The following is a 25,542-nucleotide window of genomic DNA, read 5'->3' as shown; positions in this document are numbered from 1 at the left end:
TCTTGTAATAAAGTCCCCAATTCTTCATATAATAATAGCACCCATCCTGGCCCCTTATCGTAATAATGTCCCCATTCTAACCCATTCCTGTAATAATGTTCTCCATCCTTGACCTCATTCAGTAATAATATCCATCATCTTGATATAAAGTCTATATCCTTGGCCTCTTCCAGGTATAATGTCTTCCATCCTGGGCCCTTTCCTGGTAAAATGTCTCCCTTTCCCGGTATAATGTCCTCAATCTTTTGCCTCTTCCTGGTATAATGTCATCCATCCTGGGCCCTTTCCTGACATAATGTCTCCCTTTCCTGGTATAATGTCCTCAATCCTTTGACTCTTCCTCGTATAATGTCCTAAACCATTCCTGTAATAATGTTCCTCATCCTAGACCTCATTCAGTAATAATATCCACCATCTTGATATAAAGTCTTTATCCTTGGCCCCTTCCTGGTATAATGTCCTCCATCCTGGGTCTCCTCCAGGTATAATGGTCCTCCATCCTGGGCCTTTTCCTTGTATAATGTCCCCGATCCTTTGCTTCTTCCTGGTATAATGTCCTCCATCCTGGGCCTTTCCTGTTATAATGTCTCCCTTTCCTGGTATAATGTCCCCGACCCTTTGCTTCTTCCTGGTATAATGTCCCCGATCCTTTGCCTCTTCCTGGTATAATGCCCCCCATTCTGGGCTCCTTCCAGTAATTTATATCCCCCATCCCGGCATATTTTTCCAGTAATAATGTCCCTGTTCTACAGCTCTTCTCTAACAAAAGTAAAAAATGAAATAATTCTATTTAAATTCCCCCACTCCCACTACTTGTGACATCTTCCATAGCCGGAGCAGAAGGCGGCAGCTGACTTTAGCGTGAAAGTGACGGGAAGTGCATGCCATCACTAGTATGCGTCACTCGGTGAAGATTTGTGCCGCAGTGAATCTCAGCTCAATGTATGTCTGCAGGGCCCACCTACCCAGGCCTGGTGGCACTCACTGTGACCTCGATCGTTAGGCCCTTGGATCTATCTTTCTATATCCAGGCATGTAAACATATCAAAAGGACCTGTCTGTCTAGAGGAAAAAAGTTTAAAAGACATCTGGAGGCTTTTCCATAAATAGATAATATTACTAGATATCTGCTCTTGATTACTGGAGAAGAGGGATGGATCCAGGAGTGGAGTCTAATTGCAGTATTTATTAGGAAGGAACATTGGCTACAGAACATTGGGTTTACTACAAATAGATAATAGATAACCTATCCACGTAACTATGTGACTTACATCCACAGTCCTCAGGTCCTTTGCACTGTTCCGTGCGGAGAAAACACTTGTCCTGTCCGTTTTGGCAGCCTCTGGTGTTATAGACCACCCTGGTACCAATGCCTGAAAAGAATGAGACATGAATTAGTTGTAGGAAAACACTGTAGGAACTTTTCTCAGTAGTCTTCTAGTGGAGGAGAACATCAGATGTCTACAGCTACTAATATATACATTATTCACGGCACCTAATTTACGTATCCAGACCTAGGACCATTTCTTATAAGTAACTCTAGGACTGCACAGATCACAATTATAGGAAACACCAACATGTTGGACAAATTAGTCCCCACTAGTCATAAAACTGTGTTATTTCCCTTGTGATAATGATGAAATCACACGACTGACGATCACAGACACAAGTGACTCCATTATTCCATACGGGAAGATCTACATTTACTCTTACAATTAGTTTGAGAGCCAAGAATAGGGAATACAGGATGGGAGGGGGTAACACATGAAAACTCCGCCATGAAATGTATCATGTGACTTAATAACAATCTCAGCCACTCAATAAAAGTTATATAAGAGCAAATATTCGGTATCTCTAATGAAGCAGAGTCCGACACCCATCAGATTACACTGGGTCCTATTAGGGATTGTCAGAAGGTTCTGGTGCCAGATGTGAAATGTTGTATGTGAAGGTTCGATCTTAATTGTGAGTTACTTACCGCATGTTTTTGAGCACGGACCAAAGATCAGGTGATTAGTGTTGCCTAGAAATGAAAAGTAGACATTAAAGAAGATATCTGCTGACAAAATCAGAAGTGAGATGTATTTCCTATACCTCCCTTTTATTACATGTAGAAGTTATTGTATCCAGCCCGCAGTATTACACCTCTATATCTTATCTATATATTATTTGATTAAACACTTGTATCAGTCCTGGCCATGTATTTAGCATTTGTTCCCTTATGACCTTTGACGTACATGTACGTCATAGGTCGTGTCCTTGTCTTTAATGCCCTTCCCATGTCAAGCCTGCATGTCTCCCAGTAGTTAATGGCTGATTCATGTGATTTTAACAGTTGTGGGTGGAGTAGTGCTCTGCCGATGGGTGTTAACCTGTTTAATGCCGCTATGAATCTCTGATATTTGCATTTAACATGTGCCGTGGGGGGGTCATATCAGAAGCTGATCGGAATACCCGTGACATGATTGTGGGGTGACGATGGGTTGCCATGACAGCTGGGGGTCTGCTGAAGATGCTTGTTGTGAGGATCCTCTTGTGAAAGTCAGCCTGTAGCTGGCGTTCATAGGAGAACGTGGTTTTAGCTATACATGGCAGTGTTTATCCACTGTTATGTATAGCACAATCAACCAGACAATCGCAGCTTCAAGTCCCTAAAGAGGACTATTGAGTAGAGTAAAAATGCAGTAAAAAATGAAAAAAGGTCATTAAAAATTAAACACTTAAAAAAAATAATTCTAAATACACTTTTGTTATCGCTGCATTTTTAAAAGTTCAATCTATCAAAATCTAAAATAAATTTTATGCTGTAAACAGCATAAATGAGAAAAAAAATTCGAAATTACCAGAATAAAAATTTTTGGCAGCCGCAACATTGCAATAAAAAGTGACCAAAACATTGAATCAACCCCAAAAGGGTCTCTGCAAAAATGTCAACTCAGGGGGGCAAAAACTAAGCCTTCACCCAGCCTAATGGGGTAAAAGCACTTACCTGCTGGGATCGTATGCTTGGGCCAGGAATCATGGCGGCGGATGATGACAGGCGCGCCTTCCACAGATGCTAATAGCACACTCACGATTAAAAGAAATCGAAAGAGCATTTCAGCCTGGAGAAATATCGCTTAATGTGTAATACACAGTGAGCTTCTCCAGACAAAGCCTCTTCCTGCAGCGTCGCTGCCTTATAACCACACATTCCGTGATGTCACAATGGACAACACAAGAAGCGGAACACGAGGAGCGGAACACGGGTCAGATAACGGCAACCACTAAACATGGAGCAGCTCCATCAATCTATATATGATTAGTATAATATTAATGGACAAGGACCAAGCCGCGTTAGAGGGAATTATGAATGTATGGGGGCCGCATAGAGAGACATTATTCATGTGTTGGGGCACAGGGAGACATTACTACTACTGGGCCACATAGGGTGACAATATTAACTCATGATGAACACATGGGGCACAGATTTACCAGATGAGTGCCACATAGGGGCCAATATTAATGTATGGGGGCAGCATAGGGGGACATTATTACTATATGGGGGCCAGAAAAAGGGACAAAATTACTGTATATGGGTCACATAGGAGGAAATGATTAAAAATTAAAATCGCCAAAGTAAAATTTTTGGCAGCCGCAACCTTACAATAAAAGGCGATCAAAACATTGAATCGACCCCAAAATGGTAACAGTAAGGCTATGTGCACAAGTTCAGGATTTCTCGCAGAAAATTCCTGAGAAAAACCTGACATTTTCTGCAAGAAATCCGCATGCGCTTTTGCCACGTTTTTGGTGCGTTTTTGATGCGTTTTTTACTGGACATTTCCCAATGCATTTTGTAATGGGAAATCCGCAAAAAAAACGCAAAATTAATGAACATGCTGCGTTTTTTACCGCGATGCATTTTTTTTGCGGAAAAAAACGCATCTTGTGCACAAAACATGCGGAATTCATTCTAAATGATGGGATGCCTATTGTATGCTGTTTTTTGCAGTTTTATAGCGTTTTTATCGGGAAAAAATACAAAAAAACAGCAACGTGTGCACACAGCCTAACACTGTCAACTCAGGGCGCAAAAAGTAAGCCTTGACCCAGCCTAATGAGGTTTACCCCATAATATGTGAATATTTGGAAAAGTACTTACCTGCTGGGATTGTAGGCTTTGGCCAGGAATCATGGCGGCGGATGATGACAGGCGCGCCTTCCACAGATGCTAATAGCACACTCGCGATTAAAAGAAATCGAAAGAGCATTTCAGCCTGGAGAAATATCGCTTAATGTGTAATACACAGTGAGCTTCTTCAGACAAAGCCTCTTCCTGCAGCGTCGCTGCCTTATAACCACACATTCCGTGATGTCACAATGGACAACACAAGGAGCGGATGATGTCATCAATCTATATATGATTAATATAATATTAATGGACAAGGACCAAGCCGCGTTAGAGGATATTATGAATGTATGGGGGCCACATAGAGAGACATTATTCATGTGTTGGGGCACAGGGAGACATTACTACTACTGGGCCACCTAGGGTGACAATATTAACTCATGATGAACACATGGGGGACAGTTTTACCAGATGAGTGCTACATAGGGGCCAATATTAATGTATGGGGGCAGCATAGGGGGACATTATTACTATATGGGAGCCAGATAAGGGGACAATATTACGGTATATGGGTCACATAGGAGGAAATGATTAATATATTAGAGGCACATAGAGGGACATTATTTTTTTTTAATTTAATTGTTTCTTGTATGTGGTAGTATTGGTACACTGTGTGCAAAACTATTAAAGGGGTTGTCAGGGACTTTAACACTGATGGGATATCCTTACATAGTAACATAGTTATTAAGGTTGAAGGAAGACTTTAAGTACATCTAGTTCAACCCATAGCCTAACCTTACATGCTTTAACATGTTGACCCAGAGGAAGGCAAAAAAATCCCATGTGGCAAAGAGTAAGATCCACATTGGGGAAAAAAATTCCTTCCCAACTCCACATACAGCAATTCATAGTTTCACTGTTCTTACAGTAAAGAATCCGCGTCTGTTATTATGCTTAAACCTTCTTTCCTCCAGACGCAGAGGATGCCCCCTTGTCCCTGTCTCAGGTCTATGATTAAAAAGATCATCAGAAAGGTCTTTGAACTGTCCCCTCATATATTTATACATTAAAATAAGATCACCACTTAGCCTTCGTTTTTCCAAACTAAATAGCCCCAAGTGTAATAACCTATCTTGGTATTGCAGACCCCCGAGTCCTCTAATAACCTTGATCGCTCTTCTCTGCACCCGCTCCAGTTCAGCTATGTCTTTCTTATACACAGGAGGCCAGAACAGTACACAATATTCTAAGTGTGGTCGCACTAGTGACTTGTATACAGGTAAAATGATGTTCTCCTCATGAGCATCTATGCCTCTTTTAATGCATCCCATTATTTTATTTGCCTTTGTAGCAGCTGCCTGACACTGGCCACTAATTGTGAGTTTGTCATCCACCCATACACCCAGGTCTTTTTCATTGACAGTTTTGCCCTGAGGTTTAGAATTAAGCACATAATTATACATCTTATTACTTCTACCCCAGTGCATGATCCTAAATTTATCCCCATTAAAGCTCATTTGCCATTTATCAGCCCAAGCTTCCAGTTTACATAAATCATCCTGTAATATAAAATTGTCCTCCTCTGTATTGATTACCCTGAAGAGTTTAGTGACATCTGCAAATATTGAAATTCTGCTCTGTATGCCCCCTACAAGGTCATTAATAAATATGCTAAAAAGAAGAGGTCCCAATACTGACCCCTGTTGTACTCCACTGCTAACCGTGACCCAGTCCGAGTGTGCTCCATTATTAACCACCCTGTTGTGAATTCTGTTGTCGAACTCCCTCCTGTGGTCGTGAATGGTACTTCGGCGACTTCTGTCTATGGGCTCCCTTTGGTGGCTTTGAGTGAAGCTGCTGCTTCTGAGGTTCTTTACACAGGTGACGTGAGTTATCCTTTGGTTGGCTGCTCTATTTAACTCCTCTCAGATCGTTACTCCATGCCAGCTGTCAATGTTTTTGCATTCGTTCAGTTCGCTCCTGGATCTCTCTGGTGACCTGCCTTCTCCTGCAGAAGCTAAGTTCCTTATAGTCTTATTTTGTTCTCTGTTTTCTTGTCCAGCAGGTTTTCATGATTTTCTCTTGCTAGCTGGAAGCTCTGGGATGCAGAGTGGCCCCTCCGCACTGTGAGTCGGTGTGGAGGTCTTTTTTGCACACTCTGCGTGGTCTTTTGTAGGTTTTTGTGCTGATCGCAAAGTTACCTTTCCTATCCTCTAGTAAGTCTGGCCTCCCTTTGCTGAAACCTGTTTCATCTCTGCGTTTGTGACTTTCATCTTACTCACAGTCAATATATGTGGGGGGCTTCCTTTACCTTTGGGGAATTTCTCTGAGGCAAGGTAGGCTTTATTTTCTATCTCTAGGGCTAGATAGTTCTTAGGCTGTGACGAGGCGCCTAGGTCTGGTCAGGAGCGCTCCACGGCTATTTTTAGTGTGTGATAGGATTAGGGCTTGCGGTCAGCAGAGCTCCCACATCCCAGAGCTCGTCCTGTATGAGGTTTAATTATCAGGTCAATCCGGGTGCTCCTAACCACCAGGTCATAACAGTACAGCTGGCCCAAAGTATTAATGCATCTCAATAGAGGGATAAGAGAACTTCTGAGACCATTTTTTTTTCTTTGCACTGTGTTTTGTCTTTCTTTTCCCCTAGACCTTTGGGTGGTTCAGGACACAGGTTGTTAGGTTTGCTAATGACAGGTGTTATGAAGGCAATCCAGAAACACAGTGTGCTTAGCGATCAGAGCGCACACAGTGATCTGACAAATACCCAAAAATACAAGAACGAGCTCTGAGACGTGGAAACTCTGTAGACTGCACACCTGATCCTATCCTAAACACAACTAAAAGCGGCTGTGGATTGCGCCTAACAACTACCTAGGCAACTCGGCACAGCCTAAGAAACTAGCTAGCCTGAAGATAGAAAAATAGGCCTGACTTGCCCCAGAGAAATTCCCCAAAGGAAAAGGCAGCCCCCCACATATAATGACTGTGAGTAAGATGAAAAGACAAAACGTAGGGATGAAATAGATTCAGCAAAGTGGGGCCCGATATTCTAGGACAGAGCGAGGACAGTAAAGCGAACTTTGCAGTCTACAAAAAACCCTAAAGCAAAACCACGCAAAGGGGGCAAAAAAAAACCACCGTGCCGAACTAACGGCACGGCGGTACACCCTTTGCGTCTCAGAGCTTCCAGCAAAACAAAAGACAAGCTGGACAGAAAAAAAGCAACAAAAAAGCAAAAAGCACTTAGCTATACAGAGCAGCAGGTCACAGGAACAATCAGGAGAAGCTCAGATCCAACACTGAAACATTGACAAGGAGCAAGGATAGCAGCATCAGGCGGAGTTAAGTAATGAAGCAGTTAACGAGCTCACCAGAACACCTGAGGGAGGAAGCTCAGAAGCTGCAGTACCACTTGTGACCACAGGAGTGAATTCAGCCACAGAATTCACAACAGTACCCCCCCCTTGAGGAGGGGTCACCGAACCCTCACCAGAGCCCCCAGGCCGACCAGGATGAGCCGCATGAAAGGCACGAACAAGATCGGAAGCATGAACATCAGAGGCAAAAACCCAGGAATTATCTTCCTGAGCATAACCCTTCCATTTAACCAGATACTGGAGTTTCCGTATAGAAACACGAGTATCCAAAATCATCTCCACAATATACTCCAATTCCCCCTCCACCAAAACCGGGGCAGGAGGCTCAACAGATGGAACCATAGGTGCCACGTATCTCCGCAACAACGACCTATGGAATACATTATGTATGGAAAAGGAGTCTGGGAGGGTCAAACGAAAAGACACAGGATTGAGAACCTCAGAAATCCTATACGGACCAATAAAACGAGGTTTAAATTTAGGAGAGGAAACCTTCATAGGAATATGACGAGAAGATAACCAAACCAGATCCCCAACACGAAGTCGGGGACCCACACGGCGTCTGCGATTAGCGAAAAGTTGAGCTTTCTCCTGGGACAAGATCAAATTGTCCACTACCTGAGTCCAGATCTGCTGCAACCTATCCACCACAGAATCCACACCAGGACAGTCCGAAGACTCAACCTGTCCTGAAGAGAAACGAGGATGGAACCCAGAATTGCAAAAAAATGGAGAAACCAAGGTAGCCGAGCTGGCCCGATTATTAAGGGCGAACTCAGCCAACGGCAAAAAGGACACCCAATCATCCTGGTCTGCAGAAACAAAACATCTCAGATATGTTTCCAAGGTCTGATTGGTTCGTTCGGTCTGGCCATTAGTCTGAGGATGGAAAGCCGAGGAAAAGGATAGGTCAATGCCCATCCTACCACAAAAGGCTCGCCAAAACCTTGAAACAAACTGGGAACCTCTGTCAGAAACAATATTCTCAGGAATGCCATGCAACCGAACCACATGCTGAAAGAACAAAGGTACCAAATCAGAGGAGGAAGGCAATTTAGCCAAGGGCACCAGATGGACCATTTTAGAAAAGCGATCACAGACCACCCAAATGACTGACATCTTTTGAGAAACGGGAAGGTCAGAAATGAAATCCATCGAAATATGTGTCCAAGGCCTCTTTGGGACCGGCAAGGGCAAAAGCAACCCACTGGCACGAGAACAGCAGGGCTTAGCCCTAGCACAAATCCCACAGGACTGCACAAAAGTACGTACATCCCGTGACAGAGATGGCCACCAGAAGGATCTAGCCACTAACTCTCTGGTACCAAAGATTCCAGGATGACCAGCCAACACCGAACAATGAAGTTCAGAGATAAGTTTATTAGTCCACCTATCAGGGACGAACAGTTTCTCTGCTGGACAACGATCAGGTTTATTCGCCTGAAATTTTTGCAGCACCCGCCGCAAATCAGGGGAGATGGCAGACACAATGACTCCTTCCTTGAGGATACCCGCTGGCTCAGATAAACCCGGAGAGTCGGGCACAAAACTCCTAGACAGAGCATCCGCCTTCACATTTTTAGAGCCCGGAAGGTACGAAATCACAAAGTCGAAGCGGGCAAAAAATAACGACCAACGGGCCTGTCTAGGATTCAAGCGCTTGGCAGACTCGAGATAAGTCAAGTTCTTATGATCAGTCAATACCACCACGCGATGCTTAGCTCCTTCAAGCCAATGACGCCACTCCTCGAATGCCCACTTCATGGCCAGCAACTCTCGATTGCCCACATCATAATTACGCTCAGCGGGCGAAAACTTCCTGGAAAAGAAAGCACATGGTTTCATCACTGAGCAATCAGAACCTCTCTGTGACAAAACCGCCCCTGCTCCAATCTCAGAAGCATCAACCTCGACCTGGAACGGAAGAGAAACATCTGGCTGACACAACACAGGGGCAGAACAAAAACGACGCTTCAACTCCTGAAAAGCTTCCACAGCAGCAGAAGACCAATTAACCAAATCAGCACCCTTCTTGGTCAAATCGGTCAATGGTTTGGCAATGCTAGAAAAATTACAGATGAAGCGACGATAAAAATTAGCAAAGCCCAGGAACTTTTGCAGACTTTTCAGAGATGTCGGCTGAATCCAATCCTGGATGGCTTGGACCTTAACTGGATCCATCTCGATAGTAGAAGGGGTAAAGATGAACCCCAAAAATGAAACTTTCTGCACACCGAAGAGACACTTTGATCCCTTCATAAACAAAGAGTTAGCACGCAGGACCTGAAAAACCATTCTGACCTGCTTCACATGAGACTCCCAATCATCTGAGAAGATCAAAATGTCATCCAAGTAAACAATCAGGAATTTATCCAGATACTCACGGAAGATGTCATGCATAAAAGACTGAAACACAGATGGAGCATTGGCAAGTCCGAACGGCATCACTAGATACTCAAAATGACCCTCGGGCGTATTGAATGCAGTTTTCCATTCATCTCCTTGCCTGATTCTCACCAGATTATACGCACCACGAAGATCTATCTTAGTGAACCAACTAGCCCCCTTAATCCGAGCAAACAAGTCAGATAACAATGGCAAGGGATACTGAAATTTAACAGTGATCTTATTAAGAAGGCGGTAATCAATACACGGTCTCAGCGAACCATCCTTCTTGGCTACAAAGAAGAAACCTGCTCCCAGTGGTGATGACGATGGGCGAATATGTCCCTTCTCCAGGGATTCCTTCACATAACTGCGCATAGCGGCGTGTTCGGGCACGGATAAATTAAATAATCGACCTTTAGGGAATTTACTACCAGGAATCAAATTGATAGCACAATCACAATCCCTATGCGGAGGTAGAGCATCGGACTTGGGCTCTTCAAATACATCCTGATAATCAGACAAGAACTCTGGGACCTCAGAAGGGGTGGATGACGAAATCGACAAAAATGGAACATCACCATGTACCCCCTGACAACCCCAGCTGGATACCGACATAGAGTTCCAATCCAATACTGGATTATGGGTTTGTAGCCATGGCAACCCCAACACGACCACATCATGCAGATTATGCAACACCAGAAAGCGAATAACTTCCTGATGTGCAGGAGCCATGCACATGGTCAGCTGGGCCCAGTATTGAGGTTTATTCTTGGCCAAAGGTGTAGCATCAATTCCTCTCAATGGAATAGGACACCGCAAAGGCTCCAAGAAAAACCCACAACGTTTAGCATAATCCAAATCCATCAGATTCAGGGCAGCGCCCGAATCCACAAACGCCATGACAGAAAACGATGACAAAGAGCATATCAAGGTAATGGACAGAAGGAATTTGGACTGTACAGTACCAATGACGGCAGACCTAGCGGACCGCTTAGTGCGCTTAGGACAATCAGAAATAGCATGAGTGGAATCACCACAGTAGAAACACAGACCATTCAGACGTCTGTATTCCTGCCGTTCAACTCTGGTCAAGGTCCTATCACACTGCATAGGCTCAGGTTTAACCTCAGGCAGTACCGCCAAATGGTGCACAGATTTACGCTCGCGCAAGCGTCGACCGATCTGAATGGCCAAAGACAAAGACTCATTCAAACCAGCAGGCATAGGAAATCCCACCATGACATCCTTAAAAGCCTCAGAGAGACCCTTTCTGAACAAAGCTGCCAGCGCAGATTCATTCCACTGAGTGAGTACTGACCATTTCCTAAATTTCTGACAATATACTTCTATATCATCCTGACCCTGGCACAAAGCCAGCAAATTTTTCTCAGCCTGATCCACTGAATTAGGCTCATCGTACAGCAATCCGAGCGCCAGGAAAAACGCATCGACACTACTCAATGCAGGGTCTCCTGGCGCAAGAGAAAATGCCCAGTCTTGAGGGTCGCCGCGCAAAAAAGAAATAATAATCAAAACCTGTTGAATAGGATTACCAGAAGAATGAGATTTCAAGGCCAGAAATAGCTTACAATTATTTTTGAAACTTAGAAACTTAGTTCTATCTCCAAAAAACAAATCAGGAATAGGAATTCTTGGTTCTAACATAGATTTCTGATCAATAGTATCTTGAATTTTTTGTACATTTATAACGAGATTATCCATTGAAGAGCACAGACCCTGAATATCCATGTCCACACCTGTGTCCAGAATCACCCAAATGTCTAGGGGAAAAAAAAAAAGTGAACACAGAGCAGAAAAAAAAAAAAAAAAATGATGTCAGAACTTTTTCTTTCCCTCTATTGAGAATCATTAGTTTGGCTCCTTGTACTGTTAGGTTTGCGAATGACAGGTGTTATGAAGGCAATCCAGAAACACAGTGTGCTTAGCGATCAGAGCGCACACCGTGATCTGACAAATACCCAAAAATACAAGAACGAGCTCTGAGACGTGGAAACTCTGTAGACTGCACACCTGATCCTATCCTAAACACAACTAAAAGCGGCTGTGGATTGCGCCTAACAACTACCTAGGCAACTCGGCACAGCCTAAGAAACTAGCTAGCCTGAAGATAGAAAAATAGGCCTGACTTGCCCCAGAGAAATTCCCCAAAGGAAAAGGCAGCCCCCCACATATAATGACTGTGAGTAAGATGAAAAGACAAAACGTAGGGATGAAATAGATTCAGCAAAGTGGGGCCCGATATTCTAGGACAGAGCGAGGACAGTAAAGCGAACTTTGCAGTCTACAAAAAACCCTAAAGCAAAACCATGCAAAGGGGGCAAAAAAAAACCACCGTGCCGAACTAACGGCACGGCGGTACACCCTTTGCGTCTCAGAGCTTCCAGCAAAACAAAAGACAAGCTGGACAGAAAAAAAGCAACAAAAAAGCAAAAAGCACTTAGCTATACAGAGCAGCAGGTCACAGGAACAATCAGGAGAAGCTCAGATCCAACACTGAAACATTGACAAGGAGCAAGGATAGCAGCATCAGGCGGAGTTAAGTAATGAAGCAGTTAACGAGCTCACCAGAACACCTGAGGGAGGAAGCTCAGAAGCTGCAGTACCACTTGTGACCACAGGAGTGAATTCAGCCACAGAATTCACAATAACAGGTGTAGATATGGACATTCAAGGTCTGTCCTCTTGTGTGGATCATCTCACTGCAAGGGTACAAAACATTCAAGATTTTGTGGTTCAGAATCCTATGTTAGAGCCTAGAATTCCTATTCCTGACTTATTTTCTGGGGATAGATCTAGGTTCTTGAATTTCAAAAATAATTGTAAACTGTTTCTAGCTTTGAAACCCCGCTCCTCTGGTGACCCCGTTCAACAGATAAAAATCATTATTTCTTTGTTACGTGGTGACCCTCAAGACTGGGCATTTTCCCTTGCGCCAGGAGATCCTGCATTGCATGATGTTGATGCGTTTTTTCTGGCGCTTGGATTGCTTTATGATGAACCAAATTCAGTGGATCAGGCAGAGAAAATCTTGCTGGCTTTGTGTCAGGGAAGGGATGAAGCGGAGGTGTACTGTCAGAAGTTTAGAAAGTGGTCTGTGCTTACTCAGTGGAATGAATGTGCCCTGGTGGCAATTTTCAGAAAGGGTCTTTCTGAAGCCCTTAAGGATGTCATGGTGGGATTTCCCACGCCTGCTGGTCTGAATGAGTCTATGTCTTTGGCCATTCAGATCGATCGGCGCATGCGTGAGCGCAAAGCTGTGCACCATATGGCGGTATTCTCTGAGCATAGGCCTGAGCCTATGCAGTGTGATAGGACTTTGACCAGAGCTGAACGGCAAGAACACAGACGTCGGAATGGGCTGTGTTTTTACTGTGGTGAATCCACTCATGCTATCTCCGATTGTCCTAAGCGCACTAAGCGGTTCGCTAGGTCTGCCACCATTGGTACGGTACAGTCTAAATTTCTTTTGTCCGTTACTCTGATTTGCTCTCTGTCGTCCTATTCTGTAATGGCATTTGTGGATTCAGGCGCTGCCCTGAATTTGATGGACTTGGAGTTTGCCAGGCGCTGTGATTTTTTCTTGGAGCCCATGCAGTATCCTATTACATTGAGAGGAATTGATGCTACGCCTTTGGCCAAGAATAAGCCTCAGTACTGGACTCAATTGACCATGTGCATGGCTCCTGCACATTAGGAGGATATTCGCTTTTTGGTGTTGCATAATCTGCATGATGTGGTCGTTTTGGGTTTGCCATGGCTACAGGTCCATAATCCAGTGTTGGATTGGAAATCTATGTCTGTGTCCAGCTGGGGTTGTCAGGGGGTACATGGTGATGTTCCATTGCTGTCAATTTCGCCTTCCACTCCTTCTGAAGTCCCTGAGTTTTTATCAGATTACCGGGATGTATTTGAAGAGCCCAAATCTGGTGCCCTACCTCCTCATAGGGATTGCGACTGTGCTATTAATTTGATTCCTGGTAGTAAGTTTCCCAAGGGCCGTCTGTTTAATTTATCTGTGCCAGAGCACGCCGCTATGCGGAGTTATATAAAGGAATCCTTGGAGAAGGGTCATATTCGTCCGTCGTCGTCACCATTGGGAGCAGGGTTCTTTTTTGTGGCCAAGAAGGATGGTTCTTTGAGACCTTGTATTGATTACCGCCTTCTTAATAAGAACACAGTCAAATTTCAGTATCCTTTGCCGCTGCTGTCTGATTTATTTGCTCGGATTAAGGGGGCTAGTTGGTTCACCAAGATAGATCTTCGTGGTGCGTATTATCTTGTGCGAATTAAACAGGGTGATGAATGGAAAACGGCATTTAATTCGCCCGAGGGCCATTTTGAGTACCTGGTTATGCCATTCGGGCTTTCTAATGCTCCATCTGTGTTTCAGTCCTTTATGCATGACATCTTCCGAGAGTACCTGGATAGATTCATGATTGTATATTTGGATGACATATTGGTCTTTTCGGATGATTGGGAGTCTCATGTGAAGCAGGTCAGAATGGTGTTCCAGGTCCTTCGTGCGAATTCCTTGTTTGTGAAGGAGTCAAAGTGTCTCTTTGGAGTTCAGAAGGTTTCATTTTTGGGTTTCATTTTTTCCCCTTCTGCTATCGAGATGGACCCTGTTAAAGTTCAGGCCATTTACGATTGGACTCAGCCGACATCTGTGAAGAGCTTACAGAAGTTCCTGGGCTTTGCTAATTTTTATCGTCGCTTCATCGCTAATTTTTCCAGTATTGCTAAACCGTTGACTGATTTGACCAAGAAAGGTGCTGATGTGGTCAATTGGTCCTCTGCGGCTGTAGAGGCTTTTCAGGAGTTGAAGCGTTGTTTTGCTTTTGCCCCTGTGTTTTGCTGCTGTTTTTTCTAATTTTTGGAGTATCTCTGAATCCTCTTTTTGTGCTTTTGCTGTTTAGAGATAGGACTCATAAGCGTGAGGACCCTTGACGTGGGTTATGAGCTTGCGTATTTTGGCCAGAATATAAACCAATACCTCACATAATATTTTTTAATGTGTTTTTTGCACTTTTTTTCGGGGTGCAGTTGGGCCCATTTTCTGCTTGTAAACTGTGGTGTCTGTGCACATGGGGTGCATTTGGATAGCGCTGGGCAGGCCCGCCTGATCTAATAGAAGGGTGTCACTACTAGGCCTGCCTGGATGCTGTGCATCTCCATTGTGTGAACAGCGCCACATACAAGTTTTTATGTGCAGCTATGTGCAAAGCAGCCACCCCCTCCATTAGTTTGGTAGCTGGTGAGTGGCTGCGTCATCGGTTATGCTGCACCTGTGTTTCTATTTTACCACATGGGTCCACTGCATCCTGTTAGTGCATTTGTTTGGAGGCCTAGGCAGGTAAGAACCTCTGCCGTGTTTTGCTGCTGTTTTTTCTAATTTTTGGAGGATCTCTGAATCCTCTTTTTGTGCTTTTGCTGTTTAGAGATAGGATTCATAAGCGTGAGGACCCTTGACGTGGGTTATGAGCTTGCGTATTTTGGCCAGAATATAAACCAATACCTCACATAATATTTTTTTTATGTGTTTTTTGCACTTTTTTTCGGGGTGCAGTTGGGCCCATTTTCTGCTTGTAAACTGTGGTGTCTGTGCACATGGGGTGCATTTGGATAGCGCTGGGCAGGCCCGCCTGATCTAATAGAAGGGTGTCACTACTAGGCCTGCCTGGATGCTGTGCATCTCCATTGTGTGAACAACGCCACATACAAATTTTTATGTGCAGCTATGTGCCAAGCAGCCACCCCCTCCATTAGTTTGGTAGCTGGTGAGTGGCTGCGTCATCGGTTATGCTGCACCTGTGTTTCTATTTTACCACATGGGTCCACTGCATCCTGTTAGTGCATTTGTTTGGAGGCCTAGGCAGGTAAGAACCTCTGCCGTGTTTTGCTGCTGTTTTTTCTAATTTTTGGAGGATCTCTGAATCCTCTTTTTGTGCTTTTGCTGTTTAGAGATAGGACTCAAAAGCGTGAGGACCCTTGACGTGGGTTATGAGCTTGCGTATTTTGGCCAGAATATAAACCAATACCTCACATAATATTTTTTTTATGTGTTTTTTGCACTTTTTTTCGGGGTGCAGTTGGGCCCATTTTCTGCTTGTAAACTGTGGTGTCTGTGCACATGTGGGGTGCATTTGGATAGCGCTGGGCAGGCCCGCCTGATCTAATAGAAGGGTGTCGCTACTAGGCCTGCCTGGATGCTGTGCATCTCCATTGTGTGAACAGCGCCACATACAAGTTTTTATGTGCAGCTATGTGCCAAGCTGCCACCCCCTCCATTAGTTTGGTAGCTGGTGAGTGGCTGCGTCATCGGTTATGCTGCACCTGTGTTTCTATTTTACCACATGGGTCCACTGCATCCTGTTAGTGCATTTGTTTGGAGGCCTAGGCAGGTAAGAACCTCTGCCGTGTTTTGCTGCTGTTTTTTCTAATTTTTGGAGATTCTCTGAATCCTCTTTTTGTGCTTTTGCTGTTTAGAGATAGGACTCATAAGCGTGAGGACCCTTGACGTGGGTTATGAGCTTGCGTATTTTGGCCAGAATATAAACCAATACCTCACATAATATTTTTTTTATGTGTTTTTTGCACTTTTTTTCGGGGTGCAGTTGGGCCCATTTTCTGCTTGTAAACTGTGGTGTCTGTGCACATGGGGTGCATTTGGATAGCGCTGGGCAGGCCCGCCTGATCTAATAGAAGGGTGTCGCTACTAGGCCTGCCTGGATGCTGTGCATCTCCATTGTGTGAACAGCGCCACATACAAGTTTTTATGTGCAGCTATGTGCCAAGCAGCCACCCCCTCCATTAGTTTGGTAGCTGGTGAGTGGCTGCGTCATCGGTTATGCTGCACCTGTGTTTCTATTTTACCACATGGGTCCACTGCATCCTGTTAGTGCATTTGTTTGGAGGCCTAGGCAGGTAAGAACCTCTGCCGTGTTTTGCTGCTGTTTTTTCTAATTTTTGGAGGATCTCTGAATCCTCTTTTTGTGCTTTTGCTGTTTAGAGATAGGACTCATAAGCGTGAGGACCCTTGACGTGGGTTATGAGCTTGCGTATTTTGGCCAGAATATAAACCAATACCTCACATAATATTTTTTTTATGTGTTTTTTGCACTTTTTTTCGGGGTGCAGTTGGGCCCATTTTCTGCTTGTAAACTGTGGTGTCTGTGCACATGGGGTGCATTTGGATAGCGCTGGGCAGGCCCGCCTGATCTAATAGAAGGGTGTCACTACTAGGCCTGCCTGGATGCTGTGCATCTCCATTGTGTGAACAGCGCCACATACAAGTTTTTATGTGCAGCTATGTGCCAAGCAGCCACCCCCTCCATTAGTTTGGTAGCTGGTGAGTGGCTGCGTCATCGGTTATGCTGCACCTGTGTTTCTATTTTACCACATGGGTCCACTGCATCCTGTTAGTGCATTTGTTTGGAGGCCTAGGCAGGTAAGAACCTCTGCCGTGTTTTGCTGTTGTTTTTTCTAATTTTTGGAGGATCTCTGAATCCTCTTTTTGTGCTTTTGCTGTTTAGAGATAGGACTCATAAGCGTGAGGACCCTTGACGTGGGTTATGAGCTTGCGTATTTTGGCCAGAATATAATCCAATACCTCACATAATATTTTTTTTATGTGTTTTTTGCACTTTTTTTCGGGGTGCAGTTGGGCCCATTTTCTGCTTGTAAACTGTGGTGTCTGTGCACATGGGGTGCATTTGGATAGCGCTGGGCAGGCCCGCCTGATCTAATAGAAGGGTGTCGCTACTAGGCCTGCCTGGATGCTGTGCATCTCCATTGTGTGAACAGCGCCACATACAAGTTTTTATGTGCAGCTATGTGCCAAGCAGCCACCCCCTCCATTAGTTTGGTAGCTGGTGAGTGGCTGCGTCATCGGTTATGCTGCACCTGTGTTTCGATTTTACCACATGGGTCCACTGCATCCTGTTAGTGCATTTGTTTGGAGGCCTAGGCAGGTAAGAACCTCTGCCGTGTTTTGCTGCTGTTTTTTCTAATTTTTGGAGGATCTCTGAATCCTCTTTTTGTGCTTTTGCTGTTTAGAGACCCTGTGTTGTGCCAGCCAGATGTTTCGCTCCCTTTTCAGGTTGAGGTTGATGCTTCTGAAATTGGAGCAGGGGCTGTTTTGTCGCAAAGAAGTTCTGATGGCTCGGTGATGAAACCCTGTGCCTTCTTTTCTAGAAAATTCTCGCCTGCTGAGCGCAATTATGATGTGGCCAATCGGGAGTTGTTGGCCATGAAGTGGGCATTCGAGGAGTGGCGACATTGGCTTGAAGGAGCTAAACATCGTGTGGTCGTCTTGACGGATCACAAGAATTTGACTTATCTCGAGTCTGCCAAACGGTTGAATCCTAGACAGGCTCGATGGTCGCTCTTTTTCTCCCGTTTTGATTTTGTGGTTTCATACCTTCCGGGATCTAAGAATGTGAAGGCTGACGCCCTGTCAAGGAGTTTTGTGCCTGACTCTCCGGGTGTTCCGGAGCCGGCGGGTATTCTTAAAGAAGGGGTAATTTTGTCTGCCATTTCCCCTGATTTGCGGCGTGTGCTGCAAAAGTTTCAGGCTGATAGACCTGACCGTTGTCCTACGGAGAAACTGTTTGTTCCTGATAGATGGACTAGTAGAGTTATCTCTGAGATTCATTGTTCAGTGTTGGCTGGTCATCCTGGAATCTTTGGTACCAGAGATTTGGTGGCTAAATCCTTTTGGTGGCCTTCTTTGTCACGGGATGTGCGTTCTTTTGTGCAGTCCTGTGGGACTTGTGCTCGGGCTAAACCCTGCTGTTCTCGTGCCAGTGGGTTGCTTTTGCCCTTGCCGATCCCGAAGAGGCCCTGGACGCATATTTCCATGGATTTTATTTCTGATCTCCCTGTTTCTCAAAAGATGTCGGTCATTTGGGTGGTTTGTGATCGCTTCTCTAAGATGGTCCATTTGGTACCCTTGTCTAAATTGCCTTCCTCCTCTAATTTGGTGCCATTGTTTTTCCAGCATGTGGTTCGTTTGCATGGCATTCCAGAAAACATCGTCTCGGACAGAGGTTCCCAGTTTGTTTCGAGGTTTTGGCGGTCCTTTTGCGCTAAGATGGGCATTGATTTGTCTTTTTCTTCGGCTTTCCATCCTCAGACTAATGGCCAAACCGAACGAACTAATCAGACTTTGGAGACATATCTGAGATGCTTTGTTTATGCTGATCAGGATGATTGTGTAGCTCGGCTACTTTAGTTTCTCCTTTTTTCTGTAATTCTGGTTTCCATCCTCGTTTCTCTTCAGGGCAGGTTGAGCCTTCGGACTGTCCTGGTGTGGATGCGGTGGTGGACAGGTTGCAGCAGATTTGGACTCATGTGGTGGACAATTTGACATTGTCCCAGGAGAAGGCTCAACGTTTCGCTAACCCCCGGCGTTGTGTTGGTCCCCGACTTCGTGTTGGGGATTTGGTTTGGTTGTCATCTCGTCACGTTCCTATGAAGGTTTCCTCTCCTAAGTTTAAGCCTCGTTTCATTGGACCATATAAGATTTCTTAAGTTCTTAATCCTGTGTCATTTCGTTTGGATCTTCCAGCTTCTTTTGCCATCCATAATGTGTTCCATAGGTCGTTGTTGCGGAGATACGTGGCGCCTATGGTTCCCTCCGTTGATCCTCCTGCCCCGGTGTTGGTCGAGGGGGAGTTGGAGTATTTGGTGGAGAAGATTTTGGATTCTCGTGTTTTGAGACGGAAACTCCAGTACCTGGTCAAGTGGAGGGGTTATGGTCAGGAAGATAATTCCTGGGTTTTTGCCTCTGATGTTCATGCTGCCGATCTGGTTCATGCCTTTCATTTGGCTCATCCTGATCGGCCTGGGGGCTCTGGTGAGGGTTCGGTGACCCCTCCTCAAAGGGGGGGGTACTGGTCGTGAATGGTACTTCGGCGAGTTCTGTCTATGGGCTCCCTCTGGTGGCTTTGAGTGAAGCTGCTGCTTCTGAGGTTCTTTACACAGGTGACGTGGGTTATCCTTTGGTTGGCTGCTCTATTTAACTCCTCTCAGATCGTTACTCCATGCCAGCTGTCAATGTTTTTGCATTCGTTCAGTTCGCTCCTGGATCTCTCTGGTGACCTGCCTTCTCCTGCAGAAGCTAAGTTCCTTATAGTCTTATTTTGTTCTCTGTTTTCTTGTCCAGCTGGTTTTCATGATTTTGTCTTGCTAGCTGGAAGCTCTGGGATGCAGAGTGGCCCCTCCGCACTGTGAGTCGGTGTGGAGGTCTTTTTTGCACACTCTGCGTGGTCTTTTGTAGGGTTTTGTGCTGATCGCAAAGTTACCTTTCCTATCCTCTGTCTATTTAGTAAGTCTGGCCTCCCTTTGCTGAAACCTGTTTCATCTCTGCGTTTGTGACTTTCATCTTACTCACAGTCAATATATGTGGGGGGCTTCCTTTACCTTTGGGGAATTTGTCTGAGGCAAGGTAGGCTTTATTTTCCATCTCTAGGGCTAGATAGTTCTTAGGCTGTGACGAGGTGCCTAGGTCTGGTCAGGAGCGCTCCACGGCTATTTTTAGTGTGTGTGATAGGATTAGGGCTTGCGGTCAGCAGAGCTCCCACATCCCAGAGCTCGTCCTGTATGAGGTTTAATTATCAGGTCATTTCGGGTGCTCATAACCACCAGGTCATAACACCACCCTTTGTTTCCTATCCCTGAGCCAGCTCTTAATCCACTTACACATATTTTCCCCTATCCCCATTATTCTCATTTTATGTATCAACCTTTTGTGTGGCACCGTATCAAAAGCTTTTGAAAAGTCCATATACACTACGTCCACTGGGTTCCCTTGGTCTAATCCGGAACTTACCTCTTCATGGAAGCTGATCAGATTAGTCTGACATGAATGGTCCCTAGTAAACCCGTGCTGATACTGGGTCATGAGGTTATTCCTCTTCAGATACTCCAGCATAGCATCCCTTAGAATGCCCTCCAGGATTTTACCCACAGTAGAGGTTAAGCTTACTGGCCTATAGTTACCGAGTTCAGTTTTTGTCCCCTTTTTGAATATTGGCACCACATTTGCTATACGCCAGTCCTGTGGTACAGACCCTGTTATTATGGAATCTTTAAAGATTAAAAATAATGGTCTATCAATGACTGTACTTAGTTCCTACAGTACTAGGGGGTGTATCCCATCTGGGCCCGGAGATTTGTCAATTTTAGTGATTTTTAGACGCTGCCGTACTTCCTGCTGGGTTAAGCAGGTGACATTTAATTGGGAATTTTCGTTATCACTAGTCATTTTGTCTGCCATGGGATTTTCTTGTGTAAATACTAATGAAAAAAAGTCATTTAGCATATTGGCCTTTTCCTCATCCTTATCCACCATTTCACCCAGACTATTTTTAAGGGGGCCAACACTATCATTTTTTAGTTTCTTACTATTTATGCAGTTAAAAAGTATTTTGGGATTATTTTTACTCTCTCTGGCAATGAGTCTCTCTGTCTCAGTTTTTGCTGCCTTGACTTGCGTTTTACAGAATTTATTTAGTTTTCTGTCTTTATTTAATGCCTCATCACCACCTACTTCCTTTAATTCCCTAATGCTTTCTTTTTGTCACTTATTGCGCCCCTTACAGCTCTATTTAGCCATATTGGTTTCCTCCTATTTCTAGTATGTGTATTCCCATATGGTATATACTGTGCACAGGTCCTATCCAGGATGCTAATAAACGTCTCCCATTTTCCCCTATTGGACAAACAATCAGTAGATTTGGTTTCCAGTACCATCTCTATGCTGATGACACCCAATTATACACTTCTTCTCCTGATATCACGCCGGCCTTTTTAGAAAACACCAGTGATTGTCTTACCGCTGTCTCTAACATCATGTCCTCCCTCTATCTGAAACTGAACCTGTCAAAAACTGAACTCCTCGTGTTTTATTCCTCTACTAACCTACCTTTGCCTGACATTGCCATCTCCGTGTGTGGTTCCACCATTACTCCAAAGCAACATGCCCGCTGCCTTTGGGGTCATACTTGATTCTGAGCTTTCATTCACCCCCCACATCCGATCACTGCCTCATTCTTCTTATCTGTATCTCAAAAACATTTCTAGAATTCGCCCTTTTCTTACTTTCGACTCTGCAAAAACTCTCACTGTTTCATTCATTCATTCTCATCTGGACTATTGTAACTCTATACTATTCGGCCTCCCTCTTACCAAACTCTCCCCTCTCCAATCTGTCCTGAATGCTGCTGCTGCCAGGATCATATTCCTCACCAACCGTTACACCGATGCCTCTACCTTGTGCCAATCATTACACTGGATACCCATCCACTCCAGAATCCAGTACAAAACTATTACCCTCATCCACAAAGCACTCCATGGCTCAGCACCACTCTACATATCCTCTCTGGTCTCAGTCTACCACCCTACCCGTGCCCTCCGCTCCACTAATGACATCAGGTTAGCATCCTTAATAATCAAAACCTCCCATTCCCGTCTCCAAGACTTTACATGTGCTGCGCCGATTCTTTGGAATGCACTACCCAGGTTAACACGATTAATCCCCAATCCCCACAGTTTTAAGCATGCCCTAAAAACTCATTTGTTCAGATTGGCCTACCGCCTCAACGCATTAACCTAACTATCCCTGTGTGGCCCATTCAAAAAAAAAAAAAACTTAAACCATAATCAGGTTCCTCGCATCATGTTCTCATACACTTTATGCAGTTAATAGCCTCTGTGCCTGTACTGCTACATACTTAGGCAGTGAACTGTTTCATGAAGCTTTACATGAACACCTGATCCTTACACTATGGCTGGTCCGAATAACTAAAGCAATTGTTACCATCCACCTCTCCTGTCTCCCCTTTTTCCTCATAGTTTGGAAGCTTACGAGCAGGGCCCTCATTCCTCTTGGTATCTATTTTGAACTGTGATTTCTGTTATGCTGTAATGTCTATTGTCTGTACGAGTCCCCTCTATAATGTGTAAAGCACTGCGGAATATGTTGGCGCTATATGAATAAAATAATTATTTTTATTTGTGTATTTTTATGTCTCAGGATATCGTCCCAGTTAATTGCACTAAGATCATCTCTCATCCATTGGAAATTTGTCCTCCTGAAGTTTAGTGACCTTGTAACCCCTCGACTGCACATCTTATTAAAGGATGCATGAAAACTTATTATTTTGTGATCACTATTCCCCAAGTGACCTCCAAGCCTTATATTTGCTATGCGGTCTGGCCTGTTGGTTAATATTAGGTCTAGCAGTGCCCACCTTCTTGTTGGGTCCTGAACCAGCTGTGAAAGGTAATTGTCTCTCATAGTTGTCAAAAACCTTTTCTGGAACTGCAGGTTTCTGTTCCCTTATCTATTTCAGGGTAGTTGAAGTTCCCCATAATAATGACTTCTCCTGAGTCGCAGTTTCATCTATTTGCTTTACGAGGATATTCTTTGTTGCTTCTATGATTTTTGGAGACTTATAACTAACCCCTTTCAGTAATTTATTATTTTTTCCCCCTTCCCTTATCTCCACCCACAGGGACTCTACATTTTCATTAGATTCACCTATATTATCACGCAGGATGGGTTTTAAGGATGATTTTACATATAAACACACACCTCCTCCTCTCTTATCCATTAGGATGAGTCATCAATGTCTTATCCTTGGGGGTGCATCACCTGGTACACCCGCAGATCAGCTGTTCCTCGCGTCAGTTAAGGAGCCAAGGGGTAACGCTCCTCCTTGTGGAGAGTGACATGTTCAGCATGCCAAGATGAGGAGACTTTTAAGCCGCAATGTTCCTCTGGGAAATATGCAAATTGTCTCTTCAGAGAGGAAGAGAACTAGAACTTTAGTGCCATTTATAGAAAGTAGCCATCCTAAAAGTCCATGTTGACCCTTTGGGAACTGCACAGCTCCATGAACTGTATAGTGGCCAGAGCAGAGTACTGCACATCCACCAGCAATTCAAGGACAGATGTGCAGTACCCGGCCGTGACCACTTTTCCATCAACAGAGCTGTGCAGCTCCGAAATGAGTACCGTAGTTCCAGTTGCCGAGCTGTAATGTGACTAAAAGTAGATGACATGCACATCCGGCCACATCAACATAAAAAATGTAGATACTTTATTGATATACACAGAACAACACAGAATAATTTAAAAGACATTTAAAAGTCAAAAAGACACAAATGCTCGCAAAGGGGCTGTGACTTGCCTTTCCTTCTACCACAAAAAATAAAGATGGAAAATACTAGAGGCTCTTGTCCAGAGATTTGTGAAAATAACACTATGATCAGCACCAAACTGTATGTACTCTATAAGCTTAACAAAGTAGTACACCCCTCATAAACTAAAATATAGATATAGGTGTGACATGTAGTCATGCAGATTCTCACTTATAATCCATCAAAATAAAGGTGATGGGCTCAGTGTCTCCTATGTGGTAAATGTAAACTCAAGCCATTAATTCATCCAGACATTTAAAAGGCAACATGAGGCCCGACACATAAGTTATTTCCACTTGCAGGACTGAATCATAAATTAATCCTTCAGGCCAGAGGCGTAGCTAGGATTTTGGTTCAGGGAGGCTAAATTTCTGAGGGCCCCTAACCAGGTAACCTTGATTAAAACTGGGTGATGTACCCTAACAGTGGAGGAGAACCTCAGCAGATGACAGCGCTGTTACTGAAGATAATCTCTATATTAAGACCAATATTGATATTACAGCCATAGGGTCAGTGGTAGATACCAGTCCTACAGAACATATAAGACATCACAGCACAATTACAGATAATGACTTACCGCTGGAATCGTTCATTTTTCCCATCTGGCCCAGACCGACATGATAACTTCTTCCAGCCACGACTCGGCTGTAGAGAATACAACAAAGACACATTTCACTTCTCACATTCCAGCCCCATCACCATCTATTCCCAACCTGCACAAACTCCTCATCCTGCTGATACCCCAATACTGAGCCGCTGCTGTATGTGTCCCTATTACTGCCCCTGCTGTGTGGTTCTCTGTGCCTTCTAAATTCTAAAGCACCCCTCTATAATATAGTAATGCCGGATGCAAGTACCCTAGAAAACAGTGCCCACATTTTGCCCCCTAAAAAGTAATAATGCCATGTGTGCCCCTTTGATAGTTACAGTAACCTGAGTTCCCCTATAACCATAAGTGCCCACTTTACATTTAATGATGTCCCGATTCTCCCCCTTGTACAGCTTCCCTATACACAGTATGATGCTCTCTTATACACAGTATAATTCCTGTATAGTACCACCCCCACAGTATACTGACCCCTTAGTAGCCCCCAAATTGTTTGATGGCTCCAACACTGTATGATGGCCCCCTCACTGTAACCTGCACACTGTATGAAGGCCCCTCACTGTAATCTCCACACTGTGTGATGGTCCCTTACTGTAATCTCCACACTGTATGATGGCCCCTAGATCACCTCTATATAGTATAATGCACCAGATAGTCCTAAATATAGTAAAATGCACTCCCCATAGGCCTACTCTATGTTGTATAATGCACCCCCATAAGCAGACTCTATAGCACAAGGCAGCACCCCCATAGGCAGACCTTGTAGTATAAGACAGCACCCCAGAGGCAGACCTTGCAGTATAAGGCAGCAACCTCCATAGGCAGACCATGTA

General features: G+C 44.4%; 1 long non-coding RNA gene across 1 annotated transcript; it reads right to left on the bottom strand.

Annotated features, from left to right (window-relative positions):
• Positions 1-1,293: 1,293 nt before the first annotated feature.
• Positions 1,294-24,737, bottom strand: LOC138680706 (uncharacterized). The gene is made up of 3 exons (XR_011321741.1): positions 24,680-24,737; positions 1,979-2,023; positions 1,294-1,373 (listed from the first exon to the last, which is right to left on the bottom strand). It is a non-coding gene; the product is annotated as an uncharacterized lncRNA (long non-coding RNA).
• Between the last annotated feature and the right edge of the window lie 805 nt (positions 24,738-25,542).

This window comes from Ranitomeya imitator, chromosome 5 (genome assembly GCF_032444005.1).
Source record: "Ranitomeya imitator isolate aRanImi1 chromosome 5, aRanImi1.pri, whole genome shotgun sequence".
Taxonomy (NCBI): domain Eukaryota; kingdom Metazoa; phylum Chordata; class Amphibia; order Anura; family Dendrobatidae; genus Ranitomeya; species Ranitomeya imitator.
The sequence above is the reverse complement of the archived record's forward strand: the minus strand, read 5'-3'. Positions and strand labels throughout refer to the sequence as shown.